At 27.4% G+C, this 24,073-nt stretch overlaps 1 protein-coding gene across 11 annotated transcripts in view; it reads left to right on the top strand.

Moving 5' to 3' along the window:
* The first annotated feature begins 16,161 nt into the window (after positions 1–16,161).
* kek2 (leucine-rich repeat, immunoglobulin-like domain-containing kekkon 2 protein) overlaps positions 16,162–24,073 on the top strand; it is a 325,751-nt gene continuing 317,839 nt past the window's right edge. For all 11 annotated transcript variants that reach the window (XR_016191396.1, XM_015517998.2, XM_089225645.1 and 8 more), the window contains exon 1: positions 16,162–16,551. The gene's annotated coding sequence lies outside the window, so the exon portion shown is untranslated. The remainder of the gene's footprint in view (positions 16,552–24,073) is intronic.

Genomic DNA, 24,073 nt, shown 5'->3' with positions numbered 1-24,073 from the left:
ATTGTTGTAATGTAAGCATATTAATTAATGATCGGATTTATCGTTTGAAATTGTTAACTTATTTTTAAAATGCATATTATTATAATAATATAAAATTCAAACGAAATCGTTATAAAAAAAAAACATAGCGGGTAAGTGGATGTCACTCTGCTGTACATTAGGTGGTGGAGTGGACCTCTGACTAGGGTAGGTTAAATTTGAATGCAATGATAGGTATCATTGTATACGAAAAACGATTCTGAACGGAGATGATTTGTCAGTCTAGGATATATTATATTTAAATATTGTCATATATTCTATTTTCAAACAAATATTTTATTTTTCAATTAACGCGTTTTGCATAAGGCATGGTTAATCAATTTTTTCAAAAACATTGCATGTAGTTATCATAGTTCATAAAACCTTATATTATCATTGATACACATATACCTGGTTTGAGGATATATCATTATTGTTACGCGATTTCATAAAAATTTAAAACTCAAACGCTCAAAACATTTTTCCTATAATGACGCTTCATATTTCCTTTATAACTATTTGAAGAAAAACTAATGGAAAACTTAGTGTTGAATTTTTTAAACCTTAGATATAAATAAAAACTATTTTATGAATTTCGATCTAAGATAATTTGAACATGCCGTAATTTTTATGTATTTAGTCAAAATTTGAACTTCAAATGCTAATAAAAAAAAATCGTGCTTATGTATTTTTGTAATTTTTTAATCACTATATGAATAACTTATGAGGAACTTTGTATTTGATTTTCAAGTATTTTTTGATAGCGCCAAAAAAATTTTATCAACACTTCAAAAAAAATTTTTCAGAAAAATTGAAAATTTTAGTTGTCTATAAATATCTCAAAAAATGTCAAAATATTTTTAAAATTAAATTATGTAAAGAAAATTCCAATCTTACTAACTGGTAAAATTTTCAAGTATCTATGACTTATACTTTTTGAATAATAACAAATGTTTAAAATCGTTTGAGTATATATCGTTATCGTTAAGCTATTTCGAAAAAATTTAACATTCAAACTCACTTAAAATTGTTCCTTTAACGACGCTTCGAGTTTTCTCTATAGCTATTTGAAGGAAAACTTATGGAAAACTTAGTGTTATATTTTTAATCCTTAGTTATAAACAGAAAAAATTTTATGATTTTTAAACTTCAAAATTACTTGCAAATTTTCACGTTTTCGACATATTTCGTAAAAATTTGAGTTATAAACGCTTATAAAAAAAAATTGTGTTTAACGATTTTTAATTTTTTTTAGCTACAATTAGAAAAACTTATAAGGAACCTTGTATTAAATTTACAAGTTTTTTTGGTCATCTAAAATTTTCATCAATGGTCATCAAAATTTTTTTGAAAATTTATAATATTTCCAGTTAACGAAAATACTTTATGATTTATAAGCATGTTTTTAAAATATTTACCTAGCAGATAAAAGAGTACCTATTTTATATTTCTACTTATTAAATGCACACAAAAAATAATATTATAACAATAATAATAATAAACACACGCTCCAACTTTGATACAATCACAGGATTTAAATATTAGCTAAAGTAGGTGATTACATATTACTAATATAATATAGTAAAAGCTTTTAACGAATATCTAATTTTATAATTTATTATCTACAAATTTAAGTACATATTGAAATATAAAATGTGCGTAAACACGATGATTATACGTCTAAACATTACTGAATTTATTCTATCGGAATTTTGTATAATTGCAATAGCATTTTTAAATATTATTTTCGTATCCATTCACATTTCAGTGAATATATTCAATGACGAGACGTGTGATATGTATATTATATCTTTTTATTAGGCACAGACACGGTAGTTTTGTCACATTTACGATTAATTGAAGACGAAGGGGATAGTAACGAAATTCGTCTGAATGATGTCCGTGGAGAGAAAATGAAATTATTACGATAAATTTGCTTTGGATGGAAAATTAATAATGTGAATAGTTGAATGCTAAACAATGCAGCTCAGCTAAAAATATTTTATCACGACAGATGTTAAAAATTATGTTTATGACTCCACGGGAATGAAGTTTTTCTAAATAAGGTCCTAATCAAACGATGGTACAGCTGTGTCAGAAAATTCGTCAATTAAAATAAAATGTGTTCCAAGAGATAATAAAACGAGATATAAATCGTTGGTTAGTCAATCTGGTTGTGAAAAATTAAATAAATGAGTTATTATAATGGTAACAATTAATATCATCCGGAGTGTTATGTTATTTCAGCTGCGATTAGCAGTTATTATGGGAAGTTTAGAGAGTAAGCTATTTTAAGAATTCTTTAAGAGACTACGGTATAATTTCGCTATTTAACTTAAAAATAAACTGGACATTGTTTCTACAGTAAATAATTAATTGACAATTTTTCTGATTTTGTCATCAACGATAGTAATTTTATAACAATTATATTATAGTAATAATGTTTGTTTCTCCAAAAAACACAAATAATTATAAAATATAGTTGTATATAATATTATATAGTATACATTTTGGATCATATCCTAACTCGGCTAAAGAAATTTGGTGTTAGTACGTTATGATTTTTTAGTTCTTACTTAAATATTAGTATAATATAATTATGATGACCCCTATGTCGTTTTGGTGTTAATGAAATAATTTTTATTTGATTTGATTTAATGTTTTTTTTTTTTGTGTACTATACGTCTAGTTTGGTGGTAATTAATCATTCATTGATTTTTAAGAAGATTTTTTTATGAAAATATGAGAATAATTTAAATATGATATGGAGAACTATAAAGCGTCTGTCAAAATTCCTTATAGTTGTTTTTTAATCTAAAATTATAAAATATAACTTAGTTGTGAGAGTCTAATTGTAGAATTTAGTGAACGCCATAGAGTGATTCCTATAATGAATTTTAACAGGGTACGTTTAATACACGATAATATTTTTTATAAAAACTTATCGGTAAAATACGGTTGCGCACATTTGACCTTTTTCATAATACGATTGCGCACGTTTAAATGGGACAATAGAACATACATTTCGGGTAAGATATATGTACGATTGCTCGTAAAACTTCATGCGATGTTGCCAAACTAGGCATAATTTAATTTAGTGGCAGTATAAAAAAAAAAAATTTAATGTAATTTAATTTTACTTGATCTAAGAGTTTTTAATAATAATTTAGTCAAAATTCATACAGATTCAATGCAATTAAGAATAAAATAGACGAACAAATCATAAAATGCGTATAAAAAATATCCTAATATGTTAATTAATGTATACCATCAAGGCATCAACAGTCAAAAAATAAAACGAGATTATAATATTATTTTTACAATTTTTGGACGATCGAATACAATTTTATGGACGTTTCTGCTTGCATTTGAATTAAAACAGAAACGACTACTGGAACTGCAGGATGACACGCATAAAACTGTCCGTTAAAAGTACGGTGAAAACTTTCCGGACCATTTGTAGTTCTTAAATCAAAAGTGAAAACGTAACTCAACTACATACATATGAGTATATGGTGGGAATTCAAAATTACGATAAAATATGAGATAATCAGATAAATACGACAATAATTATCTTATAATTTGTATCACCGTGTTATTAAATTTGGCAATATTGCACGATCCTGTAATCGTATTTAACACGCGCAATCGTAAACCAATAGCGTACGCGCGCAATAGTATTCTACCCAAACTTATGATAGGCATATTTGGATTTCACGGGTTACTCTAATTATTCTGTTAAATTACCCATTTTTATGCTCTTATACATTTAATTTCTACTGAAATGTTTAAATTTAAATATATCTTATTTCCGGCGAATTTTGACTAGTGGTGTTAGCTAGTTTACATCAAAAAAGTAAATCTATAAATCTGGATACTCCAAATAATCTGCAAAATCTAAATTAGTATTTGATTCAAATCTAGATATTTGGATAATTCAAATATTTGGATTTCATGCCTACTCCTAATAAAGCTAAGACTATACAATTTCACCATAAATTATCAAAATAATTACTTACATAAAATTTATTTATTTTTTACATATTCACAGAACCTATTATTTTATTACTGGTGTTAACATATATTTTTTTTTTTCATAAAAATATTAATAATTAAATAATTTTTGTTAAAACAAATAAGTGTTTGGAATTGATAAAAACAAAAACAATAATTCCATAGCTATGCTGTTATATTATATACCGAGGAAAAATTAGAATACATTTTTTTTCCATTCAGTATGATCTAAAAATATAATGTAATACTATATATGTATATTTAACGGGTAAAGTCATGTCATGTTTTTATATGTTATGTAAAGAATTTTATATCACGAATTTTGTTGTTGTTTGCGGTATTTTCATGCAAAGAGTTTTATATTTTTAAATTATGGAGAAAAATAAACGTTAACATTTTGAGATTCGAGTGGGACACATTCTTTTAGGTCCTCTTCAGCGGTTCCAAGCGCGATAGAAATCAAACACCTCGGAAACAACAAAATGTTTGTCATTAACGAAACTTATCTCCTCCGGTACCTTTACCACACAGTTTCTAAATATCACATATCCTGGCGGCCATTAATAATGGATAAGGTTCTGTGGGTTTTGTCGTCGCCGTATACTATGGGAGAAGGACTCAATATCATGCGACGGAATAGTTTTAAAAGACCTCTGCTTTTACGAGACGCACGTGAATTATAACTCATAAATATTAATGAATTCGAATAACACGCCGGGGTAATGTCAACGTTATATTTTACGCGGCACGTGAAAAAAAAATAGTTTTCTCTAACTGGAAAATAAGCAAGACAGAACGGAGACGGCTTCGGAAAGCGGAGCGAACTGTGTGAGAAGGGAAACCAGTGGGGGGAGGGGGAGGAAGAGAAACCCGCCGTGACATCATCGTTGTCGTTGTCGTATAATATACGCAATAATATCTCATCTACCGTGAGATCGGCTTTTGGAAAAATGGGCAATTAAGTTGTCGTTAAGGGCGAACATTACTGGATGATAAATTTAACGGGGGTGCTTTGAAAATCGCATTTTTAAAACGTCGTGGACATGTAGCGTTGGTGAACGCCGTGCGTTATCTAGAGACGAGTTCTAAAACATCAAAACGCGTTTCACGCAATAAAATACATAAATAACACATAATAATATAGTATTATATAGGTATAAAATATATGTTTATGCACGTGTGGGTGATGTGATCAGACGACGGCATCGCCTGCCGTTAAAAAAAACAGAATTATCCTCACAGCTACGGTGTAAAAAAAAATAATGTTTAACATTACACCCTCCAGCCACATACTCACCACTCGTATACCTCATTTTAGTCAACGCAGCTGCGAGTATGTACCTACATAAATATAATAAATATACGGGGAAATTCACCAAGCATAATCAATCCAGTTTTTAAATGAATTAATTCGAATTTTGATTTTGGAATTTTCAAAAATATATACGCAACGACCACATTTTAATTATTTAATTTGTGTGTACTACCTAATTAAAGAGTGCCCTGAAGTGATAAAAAATTATATTTTCGAATGTGAACCTCCATTTTTAGTGTAAATTATCTTGTGCATAATATTTATAAATATTTTTTGGTACCTACCTAATTAGTAGGTAGGACTAGTAGTAGTTTGTACCAAGAATAATAGTTCTACAAAATATTTCACAAAAATATAAATTAGATGTAAAATCGGATTTAATATTTATTAAACTTGGGCCATGTTTATAAATTATTGATACTAATGAATAAAATATTCAAATAATAATATTATAGTCCCCATAACTTTATATAAGCCTATTACCATGAACCTTTAAAACTACTTACGCGAATTTTGATGGTCAAAATTTTCAGAAAACAATAAACACTGTATAGTTTAAAGTTGAAAAGGGGTGTTCTCATTTAAAAAAACAGAATTATCACTATTAACAATTTGAAGATATGTTTTTAAAGTATGTTTCAAATTCCACAACAGATTTTTAATACCTGCATTATTGAGTAAAATAATGCTGAGCATGCTTGGTGAAACACTCTGTATATACTTCACACGTGCGTTTGAGTGTTTTAACATTGATTTAAGACCAGTTCTTTTGGTTTGTGGTGTGGATCGTTTGATATGCGATAAACGCCATGACGTTTCCAAGAACTCGTGCAAAATTGGTTTTTCTTACTTTGTGAATATGTTAGCCACGTTTATTAACTTGACAGAAACTGAAAATATTCGCTTTGAAAAATAAAACTCTGCTCCGTGAAAACAAACGTGATTTTTTATTTAAGACCCTTGTCAACGTAAGCCATTGGGTATACAATTAACATTAGTTTAAACTATTACTTATTAAAATAGTTACTTAGATTATATTATTGTTTAAAAATATTTAATTAAATTATAAATAGTATTTAGATAATGATGTTTTTTATTGAACTGTTTATGGAAGGTCCCCTGCAAAGATTCAACTACTGATAGAGGCAATATTTTAAATAAAAAATTTGCTAGTTTGGTAACTCCAGCTCCAATTTTTGATCAGTCGATACGGTCTTTCAAATATTTTGTTTGTTATTATTTTTGTTCTTTAGAATTTTTATTGAATATGGTTTCCGTCGAATAATCATATTCACTATCAAGTTAACAAGGCGAGACAAAATATCCTTCAATATAACTCTATAATAATATACAATAAGTAAAAAGGATATTAACTAGATAGTAATCAAAATTGGATGTTTATTAATTATTGGATTATTAATTAATAATTATATAGAGTTTAAATACTTGCAAATTAGGAAGAATTGGTGATTGTTCTGAGGGATGTTGATTAAAATTATGTATATTTTTTATTTTGGAATTTTCAATTGCTTCTTAAATTTTTACAATATTAAATATAATTATAACATTAATTCATTACGATCCCAATGGTAAAATAATATAATCATATTTAGCTAAAACATCGTGATTGGTCATTTATACATATCACTGTTTTAATTATATAAATTAAAGTTTAATTTATTTTTATGTTTTTATGCAATTTAATTTATGATATTACTCCTGATTCATTTATCTATAATTTGTTATATTATATTTCTTGTTCAATAATATTTTATATAAGAGTAATGATTAATAATCATTTAAATATGAAGGTTTTAAATGTGATAAGGTTTAAAATATATATTATATAAGTACGATATTAGTAAGATATGAAAAATCAAATCCACATAGGCACTTTTATATAGATCAGTTTTATTACAGGAAAAATATTAATATGGCGCTTAACAAAATTGTCTTTCAGGACAGGCTATTGACAAACTGTGAACATTTATTAAGTGTGTCATTTTGGAATTGCTTTTAGATTCGGGTGCACTAGAGACTTATTCCGTGGATGATACAGGAAGAAAATAACCACTGAGAACATTTAATCTATTAACGAAAAATTTTTAAATCCATTATTCTTAACCTTGTTTTTATTTCTTTATGAGAATTAATGTATCTAATAAATTACATAATGGAAAATTATAAATAACTATGTCGTCGCTAAAATAACCAATATGTGTGTGTAACAAATGTTTACCAGAGACTTTCAATGAAAAATACATTTTTCACTCAAATTATATTTCAATTACTTTTACAATTTTAAATCATTCTATTTTATGTAATTCTATGGTTTTAGAAAATTATATTTGTATGGATGTTCTACAGTTTTATAGCTATTTACAATAATAAAGTACATAATTATAACGGTCTAAAACCGACTGATAAATTGAATAATACTGCACGACATAAAGGCAGCACTAGACCATACCCAAATTATTTCAAATACACACAAAATTAAATTGTGAAATGTGATATAATTTAGTTAAAATGTATACAATAATGAATAATTATTTATAAAAACGATTATATTTGAAATTGAAAAAAAAACTATTTGACATTAACTAGATTCAAAAATATTAACATTTCACAAATGGGTCGTATATAGGATGTTAAAAAGAAAAATCATGGAAAGTTATGATTCCATTTCTTCTTAACTTTTCGTTTGATTATAAACGAACTGAAATAAATATAGTGGTTAGTAGTTAAGATATGAATATGTTTAGTTTTTCGTTTAAACAAGTTTGAATTATAATCAACAATAAATAAATTACTTTTTAAATAACTATTTATACTATTTTCAATATAATTTCTAATTCTCTTTATCTATACATTTTAAACTAATTATAATTTAATAACGTATTTATAGAAAATAGGTATGATACAATTTGTTTTTTGTTTCTAATCCACAGCTTTAAATACTTGAGAAGCCATTACTTGATCACAATTTATCTAAAAAAACTCTAATATTGTATATATTTATTTTAATACTTAGTATAAATATATTTTAAGTTTGACGTTTAAAATAAATCAAAATTATGTGCATACTAAATATGTGCTAATGAATTCATAATTATATAAAAGATAAAAATTAAAATACTTAAAGTTTATGAACCTCCATAAATTTAACAGTTTTAAATATTATGTACTTATATTATATTTTTATATTTAATAGTTTCCAAGGGATTATTTGGTTAAAACTTTACACAATCAAAAAGATTAGAAGACGGGTAAGAACCAAAGACCAAGTTACTGTCACTCGTCTCTCTTTGCTCACCACAGTATACGGTAGTGGTTTGTTACTATGATAGATATTTCTAATTAAAAAATGAATTATTTAAATAAAAATCAATTCTGAGTGGGTTGTAATTTTCCTTAGTTATGCCTATATAAAATAGACGTTATTATTTTTTTTTTTTATAATGACACAAAACAGGTGATTTTTATAATAATTTTATATTTAATGCGTTGTTTCGTACCTAACTAATGGGTTATGGTAAGATTATTTCTAGTTAAGATTTCTAGAGCACTATATATTATGTATGTATATTATATATTAATAGTGATAACATGCAAAACAAAAAAAATACTGTTAATCATCAAATATATTACTTCAATTTAAGTATTTAAGTAACAAAAAAAATCAATCAAATCAGTGCACCATTTAGTTCAGTGACATACACAAGTACAGTGTAATATATATATATATATATTAAGATATGTCAAAAATTAAGTATTTTTATTAATCTTAACTTACAAGCAAGTTTTTTTTATTGATATTGGATTTCAATCATACGATATAATACAATTGAAAATAAATAATTGTGCAAGTATGTTTTAAAAATATATATTTAGTTTATGAAAAATGAATTAAACTCTTCTAAGACATTATAAATAATGAAATAACAAATATAGTATGAGTTTATAATAAAAGCGTACGTAATAAGATGAGGTACCTAGGTAAATGTACCTAATGTACATTGTACATATTTTATTCGGCGTAACAGTTATCATTTATTGTAAATTTATAATGTATAAATCTATGATCAATATTTTTACATTTACAATCAATGGTTATATTGATGATAGTCGTGGATTCAAATTATGCTTCGTGTTAAACTAGTTGAAAACAAATCAAACGCCTCCGAAATTCGTAGTCTACGTAATCATAATAATATAGTTTTGTAGTTGTCATGATCTGTTGGTAGTATTTCCCATCGGAAACTGTTCAATCCTTTAAACACAAATGGTTCCTGTTCAAATTCAGAGCAAACTGTTAAATAGTTAATCTGAACTCATTTGCATAATAAATATAATAGTGGATTTGGTACGCATATTCAGTAAGTTATATAATTATACGTCATAACCGTTATACACGTCACAATCACTTTCATTGGAAAAATCGAATTTTAAATCATCGCTCAACGGACGAGTCTATCGCTATTGTTGTACACATACTTACAACAACCACGGTATTATAATATATAGATTTCACAAAATCGAAAACACTAAGTTAAGGTTATTAGCGCAATCACAACGGATTTCGCTAAGATGACGATTGACTTAATTCTACACTAATAATATTACCGTCTGATTGTCATAATAATAATTGTAGTAATAATATAAAATGTTCAGTTCTCTGAATAACGAAGTATTGGTTGAACCAGTGAGTTAACAAAACCAACTTGTTTTGCATTACAGTATTCTTTAACTAGGTATCGACCAAAGCACAGTAATATTGAAATTTACGAATCATATTTTCAATAAGCTTGATGTAGCGTTAACAGAACCGGGCTTATAAATAACAAACTGCAATTTAATTAATATTTCGAATTTAAATAAAAATAATTATGAACTGAAATTCACCAATAAATGATATGTTTATTATATTTTTTATCACGTTTCGTGATTTTTTATGTTATATTTCTAAAATAATTTGTTATTATATATACGCAAAGAGAAGGTAGATTAAAATATAGTAATTTTACCTAGCCAGCGATTAAAACAATGAAAATCTCGAGTAACACGATACTTTAAAAATGAGTGTAGTACGGTTACGTGAAATAGATCAACTGGTATGACATACATTTTTAGTTGCTATGTCACTATTATTTCTAGGTAGGTACACTCTATTTCGGATAATAATATTCGTTGATTCCATTATGTTTTTTCATTTTTTGTGGTTTTTTTCGCTTTAAGTGCCTTGTGTCTACATAGTTTTCTAGACGTACTTAAATAGTAAATACTCGTATGGTATTCACAATATTTTAATTGATGTTCCATTAGGCATACGCGTAGTTATAATATTTCGTTTAAATATTATTAAATATATTATCTGAATGTTTTTTTTTTTTTTTTATTAGGTAACTTAAAAAATTGATTTCAGTAAATTCGCTCAAAGTGTTTTTTTTTTGTTTGTCTGTTGGATGCGATCGTTTTTTTTTTAGATTCTATCAATGCACACGACATGCTGGTAACTGTCAACACCAGTAGGCAGTAATGCATTCATTTTAAAAAGAATTCGTGCGTTTCGTTTTGATATTTATAAATTTATACAACATCAACATTCGGAGGCGATTGTAAACATATCGAAATATTTTTTTTTCACCGATTTGAGTAGATTAAGTTAATAATCTCAAAATACAATACTATTTTACGATGTCACGGTCTTGACAAAGTTTATAATATTTTAAATAATAAACGTGGATAGGTCATGATTATTGTGATTGGTTATGACGTTTATGATAATATTATTATCTTTGATAATAACATCATACGTTCAAATAATGACAAAATTAATCGCCCATGTCTGTTTGACATTCAAAATAGCTAGGTAGGTACGTTACGTTGTTAATGATGTCTGTAATATTTTTAGTCGGCTCAAAGTTTCCCATTTATATCCATTATCCGATGACGATCTTATGTAAAATCAAATGCTAAACAATTTTCGAATGTTATTAATAATTGCACTTAAATGTTATAACTATTGTGTATAAAAATTTAATATTGATAAAAATTAAACTCGATAAAACATATTTATCTATTCAAATTTTCAAATAATAACCACTTTTCAAATACATTACCGGTGTAAATATTGCTAGTATTGAAGTAGTGAGTTGTTTTAGGTTTTGAATCAAGTTTTTCATTAAATTTGGTGAGCAATTTCGGTGTGCGTTTGATGTGGGTACGCTAATAATCTTAAAGTAGTGATCTGAAGTGTCATAGTAGTCATAACTGTTAAATTTTGTTTAACAAATGAATACAACTTATGTATGTATGTAGTTTACAATGTATTTAAATATTATATTCCAACGATGATACGAATATAGAAAAGGTTTAATGTTATGATTTATGAATCGATCACTTGTGAAGGACGTTCATGTGCACCGTTTTTGAAATTGAACGAGCAATAAATATTCGCTGTAATAATATAAATTGCTTACAAACAATATTACAGAGTGTGTATTTCATTTTTTTTTTTTTTAAGTTAATTTTTGGGTTTTGTACAATTTCATATTGATAAAAACAATTTCAAAGAAATATTATGTTCTTTGTCGAGACCATACTTACCTATCTTCAATATTCAGAATTGTGTTTATTATACTAAATAATATTATTATTAGGTATGTATATACCTACAGTATTAAAAACTTCAATATAAATCAGTCAAAACTCCTAGAAATTCATTTCATTTACATATTTTCATTGATATATATTTTTTTTTTACTTTTCTTTATTTATAAGCATTTGTACAAAAAAATAAATGTTACTGTATACAAGATGTAACAGATAGAACTGACTTTTGGAATAGCAGTTGTTAAAATTAATATTTTTATTTATTTATTTTGTATATTTATATTTGTGATGTGTTTTGCAAAGTTTGTTGTGGATTAATATCATTATTTCTTTCAACATAATTTCTATCGGCCTATTTTTAAAATGTATGGTATCTCCCCAATACCATTTTCACAGACATATATTTAAGTTATGTCTTGTTTTATTTTCCATTTGATTGAATTTTGTTCATAACGTTTCTATTTTTCGTTTTTATGCACATCACTATTCCGCGAGGATTTACCCATTGCGATAATATCTGAAGAAATAATGGATATATCAAAATTCTGGTTTTGAAATAAAACTCACAGAGATAAGAACTTAAATTATTTAATTTTTTGTTTATTGTAATGTTTTGGTAAAAACTTATAAAATAAATTTTTTTATTTAACTATTTAAAAAAAATTAAAGATATCTATTTTGTAGAGTTTAGTATTTTAAAATATTGAAGTTTTAAAATTGTATTTTCATTCATTTCCTGATTTTGAATTTTTTTTCTAGTTTTGTAAGAATAACATTTATTTTGCTTCAAGCTAGGCACGCTGAAAGTATTTGGCCGGCTGTACGAGAACGCGCGTGGCACGGTGGATCACGTTTGATAACACTACGGTGTTAAATAATTGTAATTTTTCTCGAAACTAAAAAAAGAATTATTATTAATCAGGAAATCAATGAAAATAAAATTTTAAAAGGTCATTATTTTCAGAAAAATAAACTCTACATAATGGTTCTAAATTTTTTTTAGAAATAATTAAATAAAAAATATATTTTTTGACTTTTTATCAAAACATTAAAATAAATTAAAATATGAAATAAGTTATTATCCTTGTGACTCTTATTACAAAACAATTATTTCGATCTCCATTATTTCTGGTGATATCGCGATTGGTAAATTCTCGTGGGACATCCTGTATAATACGTGTTAGTAGGGGCCGTAACACACTCCGAGCGTATATATTTATTTCACTCGTTGAATTTTGTCTTGTATTTTTGGCCAAAGTTATTGGTGTTAGTTTTATTTACAACTCATTTTATTGAGTTCGTAGAATCACTTTTAATGATGGTATCACAGCAGTTGTAGTTTTCCATAGCGTCAGCTTGTTATTCTATTGCTTTGGACGCAATATTCTGTTGTGGGTTAATAATTTATTTGATTTTTTTTTATATATATACCGCTCTTAAATATAATAATTACTATTTTACAAATTTTTTTACGTTCATTATTATTTTGTTTTAATATTATATAATATGTTTCGTAACAAAACTGCTTACATTTATTTTTATTTTATGACTTAGAATACGTTTTCATACAATACAGTTTTAATTTTAAAAACCTAAACAACCAGAATCCATGTAATTTTATGTACATATTCTTTGAGTACTTCGTGTTTGGCTGGGCAAAAAACATTTTCACGTCGTCATCTTGGAGTAATTCAAATTTTGGTATAAATAAGAAGTCAGTAAGTTACATACTTAGTGTGATTTCACCAAACGATATAATATAATATGTTTTATTTATTAGTATTAGCAAGGTAGTATAATTGTATAATCCTATAGCATTTTCTATATTATATCAACCGAAAATATCTAGGTACTAAATTCGCTGTACGTTTAAACTCAAAAATATAAATACTACAAACATCGAGTTTCCAATATTGTATATCATATTATTATATTGGACGAGTGAATATTTAAAACTTGAATCCTCAACCTGTGTTCCTGTCAGGCAAATTATATCATACTTCATATCAGTATCAAATAATATGTAATGTTTTGGAAATAATGTCAATACAATACAATGTCTATACAATTTTCTCATTAACCTGGTAAATAATTTGTTGTTATGCAATTGTATGGGCTATAAAAGTAAATTTTTAAACATTATTATAGCGATGACTCAGGATAATGAATTCATATTATCTTATCATTAGTTATATTTTATCTAGTTTATTGTCTTAAAATGTGATTTGAAGTTTTGTTTACCCACGATGACATAACTGAAAAAATACTTATATATTTTCATATATTTTATCCATTCTACATACAACAGTAACGAGTTAGATTACTTTTTGTTTTTACTTTATGGTTTATGGAAAGTGCACTGACTAGTTGAACTGTGCTTTTATATAACATAATATATTATAATATTGTCGCGCCACGGAATATGAACGCAGATTTTTTTGGTGGCACACAACACGTATAGGATAGTTTTGTTGTGATAATTTTCTCGGTTGATCAGCCGCAGACTGAGGTGTGTACTTATTGTGTAATTTTATCCATCGTGTAGGCGATCAATAAATATATCATCGATACGAAAGGACGAAAACGAGAAATAGAACAAAATGTAAAGTTACTTCCTATAATAATGCCAGATTATTTCCTATAGTGTGTGTACTTTACAAACGAAAAGTGTACGTACGTTGTTTTGTATTCCGAGCGTAGCGACGAAGCTATTTGTCTCACAACGATGTGTTTATTTTTACGGTAAAAAACTTTTAGAGGGGTAAAAGTGCTCCAAATGTTTCATTTAGCACATATATACAGATTACCAAGTGGATAAAGATTGTACTCCAAGAGGTATTATACGAGGAGATCAGACAAAAAAAAAAATGAAATAAAAAACGGAAAATATACTTGAATGGGCATCCGTATTTTTGAAAATAATATAGATCGAAATTGCTCCACCATAAAAATAGTTGTACAAAAATGCCCACAGTCGTGTGTGCAATATTATCATTATAATTGTCATTGATATACGAGTATCATACTCAACGCTATTAAGATATGCCAACCACATTGAGCAAAATTATCGGTCTCTAAGTTTCTACTCAGTACTGCCAGTGCTAAAAATTATCAAAATTCAGTGGGTTTGACTGTATCTGAAATCGATTTCCTGTCATAAAACATACACGACGTTATTATATGACGTCAAAATCGACTATTTTTAAAAAAAAATTTTAACTTAACTACCTAGTTAGTTGATTTTCTAATCAACTTATTAACTTAATTTATTTAGTTAAATTTGAAATAACTTAGCTTTTATCAGTCATGTAAGGATGTTAGGAATTAGCATGTATTCTTGGAAATATTATTTTTGAATAAGCCAATTTCTTTCCATTCCCCACCTTATTATGATATGACTAATTCATAATTGAATTTTATACAGTTGATAATTGATTAGTCATTATGTGCATTAGATAAAATTATATCTTTATCTTTATTGACTTTATCTAGATAACTATTTAGATGTATGGACTTAACACAGGATATCTCATCGTTACAAAGTATCCAGACACGATGATATATTAAATGAGAATTGGTGGTCTTGTTATTTCGTGGGAACGTAAAACAATATTTTGTTTTCTGTACAATGGACCACGTCGAAATGTTGGCTTAGGGAAAAAATTAAGCGTTAATTCGATTGTCGTGCCGGAAATTTTCGCATTTACAATACGTTGTTATTATTGTTATTATGACTAAACCCTATGTATAATAGTTGGACTATAAAATAATCATATCATTATTCTGACTGTAATTATTTCAATTCGCGCATAATTGACGAATTGGGTACTGAAACGCGGCGAAAACGTCTCCGCGATCCTACTCCGGACCCGTTGCAGAGTCATACAACATGATTGTTATGGACCATCGACCACGCGTACGTAAAAATCAAAATAATAATAATTAACAGCGAAAACGCTGTGTCCAAACCGTGTGCATACGTCGTCGTCCAGACGGCGGTGGTCGGCTGTCGTCACCAAGACTCGTGAGTTATATTTCGTGTGCGATTACTATTATCGTCGTTATAATATTATACGACACGAGCACAACTCGGGCGCGCTCTCTATCCGCCGTGGCCACCCCTGCGAGACCGCCGCCGCCGCAACGCGCCGCTCTCCGCGACCGTTTTCCGCCCACCACCACCATCAGTTTGCCGGGTATGCTAGACGACTGCTGATGACCGCCGTTCGGTGTGCCGTCCGTCGTTATCGCCGCCCTACGATTTGCGGCATTTACGTTCACGCGATTTCGTGTTTTTATTTCGTTTCGGCATATTATTAAACTATTGTCATCCGTATTAATTTGTCGTGATCACCCTTGAGAGTCTCGCGTCAAGGACGAAGACAGTTGTATAACAATAATAATAATAATTAATATTTCGTATAAACAGTGTTAAGAGAGTGTCGGTCGAGAGACATCGTGAAAATCTAACTAGCTCCAGTGCCGTCGGTACGCGTGTGCGTTGCGGTTCGTTTCGGAGACGTCGATCGTTTTCAGTTTTTTTTTTTTTTCGACGGTATTATTGGACGGTCATATCACTCAGACATCAGGTAAGCCGTTACCAACACGTCTCATATGCCTAAGGTTATCGATATCGGTTTTAGTTCGGTCGAAAAATGTAGCGTGTTTTGCATTTTGATTACTACGACCGTGGCATCGACATGTTGTAGATCACGCGTCGAGCGAGTTCCGTCCGACGTTTTTTTGTTACCTATGCACCAGCGTAGCTAAATTGCCTACACGACACGCCGGGCCAACATTTGTCAGTTGGTTAAACTCATTGTACGACCTTAAATTTCCACCAAGTAGTGTCGGTATTATTATTATTAACTCGTAAAATTATTTGAAAATAACTCGGATCACAGTTTTGATCATCGATCGAATTTTTTAGAAATTCTAAACGTCTGTCACAACGATTCTGTGATCACAATAATTGGGCTTCCATTTGTAAGAGTGTGCTAAATATCAATATAATATGCACTTACCATTTAATGTTAATAATATTTTTTTCACCAAATTCGTAGGACAAATTTTTTGTTTTAAATAATTATATCAAGAATCAGCGCGTACCGTCGATCACGCATACAGGTACATAGTATTCTTATCATATTGTCATGTTTCTCCGGACTGTAATTATTCGTCTAAACAGTAAACATTCACATGGAATTTTGGCATAGTTTACTTCGGTTTAAAATCATTTTGTTAGGAAAACAACCATCACTACTAGCGTTGCGTCGCTCACGTATACCGTAGTGAAAACAATATATAAGCATCACATATTTTTAAGTGCTATAATATTTAAATAATATTTTGTCATCCTATGAAATAATTTAACCCAACGTGTACAATCACATATTGTGACAATAGAATAGAAGACTTAAGGATCTTAGCAACTCGTAAACAATAACAATCGTAATGTTGTTAAAGTACCAAGTTCACTATCTACATACTTGTGTACGTTATATATAATTATAATAATTGTGTAAGTAAGAGATTTCTTTCTTTTGTATGTAATAATCTACGCGTATATAGTACGCCACTACGCATACATACATTTGTTTTATACACTTGTAACAATAGTTGGTGTTTATAAAAACAATGTTTATTAAATTATAGTACCCAGCAAAGTAATTGTATTAAGTTCCGTACCTTAATTTTTCACTCGAAAATCGTTATTATTTTATCGTACGTGGGTCAAAGCAGTACTATACCTACCAATTTTTGTTTTGTTTATAAATGTATGATTTACTTAATACTTATCATTGGTATACTATACATAACGTGATAAGGTACAACATTGATACAATATAATATATCTCGTTGTATCTTCAATATTTGAAAAAATAATTTAATAATTGAAATTTATTCCTTAACAAAAAACAAAAAAAAAATCACATCTTTAAAGCAAACACATTAAAATACGCATACGATAATGATGAATAAACCTGTACATTTATAAACATTGTTATTACCATCATTAGCTGTTGTAAATACCATAATGAGTTAAATTTTTTTAAATAAAAACTATTGACTGAATTAACTGAACTGGAAAAAAAATATCACAGTTTTTAATAGTCTTATTACGATCTTTAGGACTATTAAAACACGCATAACGGTTGGCCGTGACAATAGTTTTTTTCATGTCGTGACTTTTTTTTTACAAAAACAACATTAACGGAAATACAAAGATTGTCAATATAATTCAGTGGAGAAAAACAGTTGGGTCACATTATCACACTCTTGTCACGTTGTCATGTTATTTTCCAACAACTTAAGCCTATCACGTTTCCACATTTTCAATATCAAAAACCACATTGCTTAATATTTTTTTATATACATATATATATATATTTTTAGAGTACACTTTATATTCTAACTTTATTGTAATAGTTAATGTCTTTAATGACTTATATTAAAATGTTATAGTGCATTGCTTATTCTATGAATGCCAGAGTGAAATCTAAGAATCTGATTTGATTAATTTGGAATTTTATAGATATCTACATTTGTTACAAGTCGGTTGACCGTAGCCTCGTACTCGTAGAGTTTTGAACTCAAGTATATATTTAAAATAACAAACACGAACTAAATAAGTTATCAGTTATTTTTATTAATCGAATAGGTATAGACACTCCGTGCTGTCCATTTCCAACAACCCCCTTACATATCATCTTATCGTACCTTATATCTAAATTTAAGTAGGACAATCCCTCCTATATAATTAGTGCATACTTGCAGATTTGGGATTGTACTTTATTTATGCTAAACTATAATAACATCTTTATTTCTTAATCCTAATTGTTTTACAAACATCATTGTTTAATCATACACTATATTATATCCGGTACCTACTATATACTAGTTATTTATAGTTAGGTATTCATAACACATTTACTTTTTTTGAAACAATAACAATATAGTTAATAAAGTATAAAATAAACTAGACTGACAAACTATCTCCGCTCAGAATCGTTATCCGTATACAATGATATATCATTGAATTAAAATTTAATATCATTCATTAAAATGACCGGCTTGTAACCTATTGAAGGTACAGTAAAGTGACATACACTTTTAAATTAAAAATTAGTTAATTATTTTTATTAAAATATATCTGAGTTTTATATATATAAGTTGTCTGCGGTTCATACGAAGAGATAATTAAAGTTTATTGATAAAATAGATAGTTTATTACATGATAAGATTCTTTTTGATATTAAATAGTGACAGCTACTTTAAACTCAAAATATTCGTTCATAATATAAAATAAATACTATAACAATTATAAATGAAAATAAGATTGTGTAAGAATAATCAAAAAAAAAAAAGTTTTACAAGTTATTTCAATAAAAAATGTATACAAATATTAACGGTTTACATTAGTAATGCATATTGTCTCAGTAATGATTTATGCAGAAATCTATTAAAATTAATATTCTTGTTATAAATTCTTAATGGTTGTGTCACATTGATAGAGCGTGACCTGCACAACACAATGTTTGATTTTTACCTTCTGCTCATTGAACACTTATAGCTAAAAGGCAAACCCATAAGCAATTAGTACTAAATTGCGTTTTATTATAGAAATTCATCTTTTAAAACCGCATGTTTTCATTATTTAAATTTGCATCTACATCGTACAAACAATATCTGAGAATATGAGTGTGAATTGAACAATAAATGTATGTTTTATTAAGTGTTATATTATTATACAGTTTTTCTCACTAGTTACCATAAAGTTGATCCTAAAAATCAATTTTTATTCGAGCAATTACATGAATAATATAATATAATATTATGTTCCATGATAATGTATTACTGATATATAGAATAAAAAATTAGTAAAAAGTTTATTATTTTATTATAATAAAAAGAAACGAAACAAAAAAATGTGCTGCCATGAAAAATATATATTCGTTTTCTTTTCATGAAATAAATAAAAAAATGTATTTGAACATATTTCATATTTATTTTTCTAGCCACCATAGAGATTAAATTGATTGTGTCGCTAATGGCTTTTTATTAAATACTATACAAACGCAAACGCATACAAAATTACAAACACACACATAAAAGTGTATGTATTATATACATTATTATATATTATATATATAATACTTATCTCATGAGTATTTACTAATTTTAAGTGATTATAATAATGGGATTTTCATTACTCTAACCACATAACATAACAAATGGTATTTTATTTATAATTGATATATTTGTATCTAAAAAATATCTGAAAACACAATAAGTTAATTTAAATTTTATACGTTAAAGAAAAAAATCAGCAATTACACGTAAGTTACAATGTTTTACAGAAAATATTTGCATTTTTAAATTGGAAAATCTGTTAAGGAGACATATAAGCTGGGTATCGAGCACACAAATTGCTTAGCTTACCTTTGCCTAGTTTACTGATGTATTTATAATACGTTTGAAATTTTGAATGCAATAATGTATCACCACATTCGATAAGCGATTCCAGTTGTCAGCCGGATTTTGGTATTTAGTGTTAATCAGATGTTTATAGAATCTCAAATATCTACAATATTCTCTGAATCGCAACAAAATATTTAATAAGAAAAAAACTTAAACCGAATTTGTTGAAACCTCTCTGGCGTCTATTTTTTTAATATGTTTTTAGTTTTTCTGGCATTTGATGAAAATATGGAATTCGGAAAATAACTTTTTGGCGGTATGTTGATAAAATTCTCTATCCATGTATATTTTTTTTATGAAATATTGGAGTATTTTGACAACGTGGAGAATGTCTAATAAACAAAAAAAAAAGATATTTACCCTAGAATCGATAATTACACACGAAAACGTTAAAAAATCTAGGACAATAGTATACAATTTGCTTCTTATTAAAATGTTAAAATCAATAAACAAAAAAAAAAAAAAAACATTATTTCGCGGAAAACAATATGCAGAAGAAAATATTGATCTATAAATAATTATTTTCAGTTTATATTTAATGATCCTTATGTGAAGACGTTCAATCTTTTGAATACAATGTAATTTTATTTTGTTTTATTTTATAGCCTTGCTTAGGTGTTATAAATTTATTGAATAATGATATTTCAAACTAATATTCAAAACTCTACATTGAAAAGCTATGATAAATAATAATAAATAATTGCTTATTGCCATAATCAAGCCAGTGTCTTTCAATAAAATTCACACACAACTATGTACTGATATCATCTAGGTATTAATATAATATCTTATTTCTTTTCGTTTCGTTTCGTTTCGTCATTATATTATTTAAAAATATTTTTACTTAATCAATTGCGACTCGGAAATGACTTGTGGCATAACTATAACATGGCATAATATTTTTTTAAATTTTATAATTATTGTTCTCACTTTTAATATTATGTGATACGCTGAAATATTTTAATGTATTAAATAAGAAAAAGCCATTATTATTTATTTTTCAAGTTTCGATTTCCATATATATATGAATTGTACCTTACTATCGGTAACCACAAAACCCATTAGATATTGGTTTGTTGAAAATTATCGTACCTAACAGAGTACGAAAAGGCATATATAGTTTTGCCTCAGAACTCAATTTCATTCAAAATTTTTGGTCACCGGTTTCGTTATTTGTAACATCCCTATATATCAATAATAATACTAATATTTCAAAAATATTGTTTATATTATAAACAATTTTTATTGTAGCAGTTTTAAGATTTTATTTAAAATTACTTAATCATTTCAAAGCTTAGGTCTACAGAAAACTTAAAAGGAATCGTTTCGAGAATTATTAAATTATATTACAAGCAATTTATTACAATTTTTTATTGTGGTACATACTAATCGAGATTTAACTCTAAAAATTAATTTAAATACAACAGTTTTACAGACATTCGAATTACTTCGTTTAACTCATTTTAATGTTTGACGTATTTCTCATACATATTTTCAAAATCAAGGTTTAAGTTAAATTTGAACAATTATAGTTTGGAATTAAAATCATTTTACGTACTATTGAAACAATTAGTTTTATGCGTATACAAATAATATATTATTTGTGTAATATTTTTGTATCCCAGGAATGAAATAATAATTTTCATAAATAATTTTAATATTTTGGTAGGTGTGATATACCAAAAGGATATAGGTCACGTTTCGTGTTTCGGAAACGATTTAGGATAAGTTAGTGCTAGACAAATGCCAAAAATGTTTTTCATGTTCCATGCTATACTTTGTGGTCACACAGATAGTGTGTATGTGAATTTTTAATCTCTTGAATTAATACTAAAATATTATTATGACGTCATAAATGAAAGTCACAATATATTTTAACATTATTTGCGTATTTATATTTATAGTCTATATGGAATCGTTTTAAAAGTGTCATAATATTATATCTTATATTGTATTCGTATATACCTACAATAATTATTATGAAATATTTTGTGCTTCGCTATAGGTACGCTTAGATATTTGGATAGATGTAAATAAATATTTGGTGGAACGCGGGAAAAAACAATTTCAACTATACATATAACTCACTGATAACGTCAATATTTTATGTTTTTAGAATCCATAGGAGATTTATAATCATATAACTTCGCACAACAAAACTGTACTCATCTGCGTAGGATATATATTTTTTTTTTATTATTGTCAGAGTATAGTAAACCATGCGTGTGCGCATACCACTTCAATATTTCATTAATCAAAATATGAAATACAAAAAATCAATAAATAAAAAAACTATAATAATAACTAAAAATAACAGACGGGTCATGTGTACCTGCAGCAGATCAACTACATATTATACCTCTACTGACTTTTACATAATTTTTTCAACTATTGACCGGAAGAAATTTTTTTTTACCCCTGAAACTAAAGAATATATTGCCTATAATGGTAATTATTATACACAATTGATATTCTAACAAAGTTTTCATAAAAAAAAAAAAGTAAAATAAATAAAACACGGAACTGAAACATATTATTTTGAATGATACTTAATGATTATTTTGTTTTAAATAATACACAATGACAGTGGAAAAACTTTTTTGTGCAATTTTTGAAATTCTAAGAAAATACTATTATAAGCAAGCATATTACGATGGGTCACACGAGTAAGGTATTATTAATGTAGAACAAGGAATGGGTGTAATTTATTTTCACCCTCTCCCAAGTTGTTACTGTAAGCTCGGTGTAACTTTTTCGAAACTTCGGACTTTCATAAAGGAAAAAATACCCTCAGCTGTGTTGTGAAACTTTGATCGGTCTCGTAGGCATGTCAAATCTGCGTGGATTTGACAGTAGCAAGTTACTTACTTGAGTCACGGTTTAAACGGGCTTTACTTTTTTTTGAGCAAGGAAATTATGAAAAAAAATTATGTCCGTTTTCCCGTACCGTGGCAATAATAGTGTATTTTGTCTTTTGTGACATCAAGAATGACACTTTGTATGCTTGCGGGCCCTCGAGGTTGGTTCAACGTACTAAAACGACTTTCAACTCACTTAAGTGTACAGTTGTTTCCCAGAGAAAAATAAAAATAATATTGAGTTACCCAGTGAATTACGAGTTTATATTATTATTATCTTTTTCTCGCATAGAAACATTGTTCTCTTCAAAAATCTTAATTCATTTGCATAAAGTACTGTTTGTGCTGCTTTCACTTGTCAGTCTATTGAGTTACGGTTAAGCGTATTCTGAACAACGTTCTTGACATAGTTAGGAAAAAATGAAAAAAAAAAACCGATCCATGCATATTCGGTCATACTCGCTATTACCACCTAGACTTTACACTATGACGAGTTTTATGATATATTGCGCTTATTTATCGCTGTTTATAAAAATATACAATTAAATGTATTTTATGTTAATTTGATAAGGTCGACATTGACTCATGTCTTAACGATATAGTACGAAAGTAAAGTTGATGAATTTTGTATGCAGTTATATACTAAGTTGCTATTTTATATATTTTTAGATATTATGTGTTCAAACGGTGATTATTACATTGACTACCCATTCATGCATTCATTTATTATTTATTTGTCATCAATTTAATATTATAAAATATTCAATAAATT

Source organism: Diuraphis noxia, unplaced genomic scaffold (assembly GCF_037042655.1).
Source record: "Diuraphis noxia isolate RWA-SAM2 unplaced genomic scaffold, SU_Dnox_SAM2 contig0004, whole genome shotgun sequence".
NCBI lineage: Eukaryota > Metazoa > Arthropoda > Insecta > Hemiptera > Aphididae > Diuraphis > Diuraphis noxia.
This window is presented reverse-complemented; position numbering and strand designations above follow the sequence as displayed.